Genomic DNA, 6,413 nt, shown 5'->3' with positions numbered 1-6,413 from the left:
TACCTGTCCAGTAGTAATTCAAACCCTTGCGACCTCCTTTAAATAAGCCAAGTGCTCAGAGAAGTCTCTAGGGAGAGTGGTTGTGTAGAGGGATCGATAATATGCGACCAGCTCCGCTATTATGTCTGAATCTTCTGTAGCTACGGAGTCATCTGCACGTTTTATCGCTGCTATATGCCCGGATCCCCTGGGAGGTCGCACCAAATGTGCCAAAGTTCTATCAGGGTGTTGTCCCTTACCATACCGGCGCACCCTATAAAACTTGCCAAGCAATGACGCCTCCCTATCAGCATGCTCATTAAATTCTAAGATGAGAGTGCTACGTTTGTTTGGAGTTTGTGGCACGGGCGGTGTAGTATCTAGTAGGGCTAATTCGGCTTGACTCCCGCAGATCGATTGCAGGACACCCGCCTGCTTGGATATAATAACTCCCCGGATATATGCCTTAAAGGCGCCCCACAGCGTTTAGTACTTAGCTACTGTAACTGTATTCAGGGTAAAATATTCAGTGATGGCCTCTTGTAAATCAGACCGAAACACCTCATCCAGCAACGCAGTAGCTGGAAAGGACCATCTGCGACAGAGTGTGTGGCAATGTATCAATGCCCTGGGTCCATTGGCACCCTAGCGGATCCGTTAGTAAGTTATGTTATGTTATATGGTTCTTATAAAGCGCCTATCACCACTGGTCTCTAAGCGCTAGACAGACGACCAACAACATAATAACGCCTCCACAACCATCTGCCAGCTCCAATTAGACCGAAGATGTTACCTTTCCAAACAGAAATGTCTTCAGTTTTTTCCTGAAGGAGAGAAGGTTAAAGTCTTCCTTCAGGCTGGGTGGAAGATCATTCCAAAGTTGAGGAATGAGTACTGAGAGAGCACAACCTCCTTTAGTTTTTAAATTGAATCTGGGTTGAACCAGATTAGGGACAGACCCAGAGCGTAAGGGCCTACCGGGAACATACTTCCTCAGGCGCTGTTTGACATATTCCGGGGCATTGCCAAAGAGTGCTTTGTGGGCCATGCAAAGACCTTTGAAATGGACCCTAAGCTTCACGGGAAGCCAATGCAGTTTGCGAAGGAGAGTAGATGCATGCGAACTTCTAGGAAGAGAGAAAACCAGTCTGGCCGCGTCGTTTTGCACAACTTGCAGTTTCCTCATAAGCTTCTGTGATAGGCCCAGATACAAAGCATTACCATAATCTAGCCTCGAGATGACAGTCGCTGAGACGATAGTTTGCAGCGTGGAGGCAGAGAGAATGGTAGTAAGCTTACGTAGCTGCCGCATCACGGCTGTGCAGGAACCTACCACAGCCGACACTTGAGGGGCCATAGTAAGATCCGCATCGATCTTTAGGCCAAGACTCTTCACTACCGTCCCGGGGATAGGGGTTTTGCCGAGTTCTGGGGGCCAGTACAAATCATCCCAGGGATTGGCTATGTTGGTCACCACCAACACCTCCGTTTTCTCTGCATTAACTGTGAGGAGGTTGTTAGTCATCCAGTTGACCGTGAATCTCAGAAGATTTCTGACTGATTCATGGGCCTCTGGTGTATCTCCCAGCTGAACCAGTAACTGCGTGTCATCTGCGTAGTTAAAGACCTCACAGTTCTTGCGCGTGAGTTCATCAATCAGGGGTTGCAGATAGATATTAAACAGTAGAGGGGAGAGTGCGGACCCTTGAGGCACCCCCCAGGTCACATCCCTAATCCCAGATAACTGGTCCCCCATCTGGACCCTCTGAGTGCGACCCGACAGGAAGGACTCCAACCACTTGTATGCCTGGCCAGCAATCCCCAGCTTCGCGATACGGCTCAGCAAGATGGAATGGCTGACCGTATCGAAAGCTGCCGAAAGATCTAACAGAATCAGAGCGCAGGGTTGTTTATTATCTGCTCTTATTCTTAACTCGTCGGTGACCGTGGCCATAACCAGTTCCGTACTGTGTTGTGGTCGGAAACCTGCCTGCCTGGCATGCAGGAGATGGTGTTCCTCAAGATAGTTTGCAACTGCGTTCAGGACATGTTTTTCCAAGATCTTGCTTAGGAAAGGCAGTTGAGAAATAGGCCTGTAGTTTTTTAGTGCTTTAGGGTCAGTACCCGCTTTCTTCAGCAGTGGGGAGACTCTGGCTTCCTTCAGGTATGCTGGGAGGTAACCCGCTTCCAATGAAGCATTTAGTAAATGCAGCAACTGGGGTTGAATACATTGCAAACCTAGTTTGAAAATTTTCGGAGGGCAGGGTTCACTGGAGGATCCTGATTTAATATGGCTGACCAGTTCTGTCAGATGCTCTCCATCGATGGCTGGGAAGTTAAGCAAAACTCCGGCAGACTGCAAGCTGTCTGTACCGAGTTGCGTTGGTAAGCTATCAGAGAGCGTAGAAATATCCATCAGGATATCCTGCACCTTCTGGAGGAAAAATCCTTGAAAGGTGTCACAGTCGGGCTGGGCCAGACCGCCGCTTATGTCATTCAGCTGCGTGAGTTCCCTTAGAATAATAAAGGTTTCCCTTTGTTTATTCATTGCCTCCCTGATCCGGCCCTCATAGAAGGTGGATTTCCTAGCCAGGATGGCCCGTTTATAACTGGCCAGAAGAGTTTTGTATGTTAATGACTCTGTAAGTCCCTAATCCCGTCTCCAGCTTCGCTCCACCTTCCTGAGAGCTTGCTTCTTTTCCCTGAGGGATGCATCAAACCAAGGAGCTCCTTTCCCTTTTTTCCGAGTGAGCTCTAATCGTTCTGGAGCTAGTTTGTCTAAGGCAGAGCGGATCCAGGTCATAATGGTCGTGGTCTCTGCGTCCAGGTTCCCCTGCTTCCTCTTCAGAGGGGGGGAGGAGAGAAGAGTTGTGACTAAGGAGTCGGCCTCGATCTTCTTCCATGGGCGGACCTTCCTCCTTGTTTGTGGAGGGGCCGCTGTTAAAGGCTCCCCTGGGACCCAGCATTTAATCAGATAGTGATCTGACCAGATGCAAGGTCTGACATCCAGGATTTCCATTCGAGGCAGGGAGGACCAGACAAGATCGAGGGTATGTCCCTTCTCATGGGTGGGCCCTTTTACAAGCTGGTTTAGATAGAGGGTCGCAAGATTGGATCCAAACTCGGCCGCAGTGGGCCCCCTGGGGATCTCCTCCCAATGATAGTTAAAGTCCCCAACTACTACCAGGGACTTATATCTGGATGCCAGATCGGTCAACAGCTTAAAAAAGGAATCATTAAATTCCGGCGAGCTCTGCGGAGGATGATATACTACAAGAAGCAATATACATGAGGATTTCAGTGATATTTTAATCCCTAGGACTTCTGCTCCAGCACAGCTTTCTGCGATGATTTGTGTTACCTTGAGATTCCTTTTGAACATGATAGCCACCCCGCCCCCTCTGCTATCCTTAGGGCGGTTATACCACCGAGCGTCGAAGTTGGGCGGTAAGGCAGCTATAATGTCAGGTGTTGAGGCAGTCCCTAGCCAGGTTTCTGAGAGCGCAAGGATGTCAATCTCACCCTCGTCCAGTAGTGTGAACACCTCTAAATGGTGTTTCTGTAGGGATCGTGTGTTAAGTGAGGCAATTATCAGGCCCTGTGACCTTGTGATGACTGATTTAACCTCTACCTGTAATAGGTCTTCCGACCGAAGACTGGCAAGTGTTATCTCATCTGGCGTAGTTCTCCCTTGATGAAGAGATCTAAGGGTAGCATGGGTATAGACCCTCGGCCGACCAGGGAGGGAGGCCCTATGGCCCGTCCTGGCCCGGACGGGCACAGACGGGCTTTCCTCTGGCGCTCCTCCGGCGCGACGCTGCGCGCGACCATAATGGCCTCTAAATAGCGTGTGGCAGGCGGTGCTCGCTCGAACTAGAGCGCAGCCCCGTAAAACGTCTTGGTGGCGTCTGAGCCCTACTCCCAAGATGGCGCTCGTGCAGGGATACAAACACCCAAGTGGTGAATGGTGCTCTCAATGTTTTAAGGTGCAGGCAATGCGGTCAGTGGGGGACAATCAGAACAATTTAATACAAATAAACAGTGAGTATATAATTTTAAAAACAAATTCTGAGCAATTGCAGCAAAGCGATAAATTGACAGGACCAGCGCGATGTTAGCGTGACGGTCAGTCTGTTGACCGCGCGCCGACCAAATGGCCCCTAAATACCATTTGCCAGGTGGTGCTCACTCGAACTAGAGCGCAGCCCCGTAAAACGTCTTGATGGCGTCTGAGCCCTACTCCCAAGATGGCGCTCGTGCAGGGATACAAACACCCAAGTGGTGAATGGTGCTCTCAATGTTTTAAGGTGCAGGCAATGCGGTCAGTGGGGGACAATCAGAACAATTTAATACAAATAAACAGTGAGTATATAATTTTAAAAACAAATTCTGAGCAATTGCAGCAAAGCGATAAATTGCAAGGACCAGCGCGATGTTAGCGTGACGGTCAGTCTGTTGACCGCGCGCCGACCAAATGGCCCCTAAATACCATTTGCCAGGCGGTGCTCGCTCGAACTAGAGCGCAACCCCGTAAAACGTCTTGGTGGCGTCTGAGCCCTACTCCCAAGATGGCGCTCGTGCAGGGATACAAACACCCAAGTGGTGAATGGTGCTCTCAATGTTTTAAGGTGCAGGCAATGCGGTCAGTGGGGGACAATCAGAACAATTTAATACAAATAAACAGTGAGTATATAATTTTAAAAACAAATTCTGAGCAATTGCAGCAAAGCGATAAATTGCAAGGACCAGCGCGATGTTAGCGTGACGGTCAGTCTGTTCTATGGATGTTTGTGTGGGGTATGGAACTGAGTGGAAGGTGAATCCAGGGTACTCTGGATGGTGTGTGCACCAGAGATTATGCAAATCCAAAGAATGTTTGAGGTCCTGTATCATTCTAAGGGAATGTGATATGTTGGTAGCAAGTGGATTAGAGGACTCATGAATATGATCAGAGGTTTAGGTCCCCCCAAGAAGTTTTGTGCCTACCCAGTCAACCTGAAAAAAGTGGAAAAAGAGAAACCCCAATAGAATTTTAATCAGAATCACCCAAAGGAGGCGGGCAACACCTCAGACGTCCAATGCCCATACTTTAAACTATGTGAACATTGAAAATTAGAGATAACAAAACATTATTGAACTTCTAAGTATAAACCGCCACAGTTCCAAAGTCAAATTTCGGCATCATGTTTTGACAACTTAGCTAATAAACGATCATGAAAGCCAAACTCTAAATCCGTGGTAAAAAGCTCGGCACTAGCGGTCAGCTGTCTGTCTGGGGAAAAATGTCCAGGAGACTGCGCAGGGCTCCTCCGAGCCGCACCTTGACATTCCTTGCAGAAGGACAGGGTATCAGTAGCACTTTTAAGGAAATGGGGTTTACCATCCACTATCGCTCTCAGTTTTGCTGGATAGTGCATAGCATACTTGAGTCCCATTGCACAAAGTTAGCGCTTCACTTCTAAGAATTTGCGTCGGGCCTCATGAACCGCGATGGTATGATCAGAGTAAAAAGAGAGCACCATCACCTGGTACTGTACAGGGGATTTCTCCCGAGCTAGTCAGAAAATAGTATCACGGTCCTTGTAGTTGAGCAGGCAAGCTATAATGGAGCGTGGGGGGCCCCCAGGAGGAGTCTGCAGACCAAGGGATCGATGCGCCCACTTAACCACGAAGTTCCTAGAGAGGTTCTCAGCGCCAAACAGCTCACTCAACAGGGTCTCAATGAAGGGTTCTGGGTGACCCATGTTCGCGGACTCCACAAGCCCATAATGCGGATATTAGTTCTGGGCAATGAGGCCTCAAGGTCCTCGTTCTTTATTGCCACTGTTTTTTAGCAACCATTCCATCAATTCCAGCCTTCGTGTCATGTCTCGAGTCTTATCTTCCTGGGTAGATATTCTCCTTTCCGCCTCGTCAAGCCTGGTGTTGTGTCCATCCAGTCGTTCTCCCATCCTGTCCAGCCTGGAGTTCAGCGCGTCTAACCTTGCGTCTATGCCGTAGAACCCCGCCCGGAGTTCCGCCATTATCACAGCAGCACCATCCAAGGATTGTGGAGGTTCGGCGTGCTCTGGTCCATCGGCCCTCTTAGGGCTATGGTCGGGCCATTCAGAGGTGCCCAGTTTGTCAAAGGTGATTCTGCGTTGTTTAGGGTCTCCCCGACCCATCTTCATGGCTCGTTGAAACGGGAATGGCAGACTGCAGGTGACTCGCAGTGCAGAACCAACGTAAATACCCCTGCAGAAGGCCGGAGACCACACCCCGCCACAGCCTTCGCCCAGGTCCCAGCCCCAGAGCTGCAAGCAGAAGAACAAGTGTCCCAAGTTTCCTGCAAAGGTGCGCCTTCAAATAAAGCTCATATATGCCTCGCACTGGGGCATGAAGACTCGCAAGCCCTCACCCCTCTCCTCAAAGATGTCACCGGCCCTTTTGAAGGG

This window comes from Triturus cristatus, chromosome 6 (genome assembly GCF_964204655.1).
Source record: "Triturus cristatus chromosome 6, aTriCri1.1, whole genome shotgun sequence".
In the NCBI taxonomy this organism is placed as follows: Eukaryota; Metazoa; Chordata; class Amphibia; order Caudata; family Salamandridae; genus Triturus; species Triturus cristatus.
The sequence above is the reverse complement of the archived record's forward strand: the minus strand, read 5'-3'. Positions refer to the sequence as shown.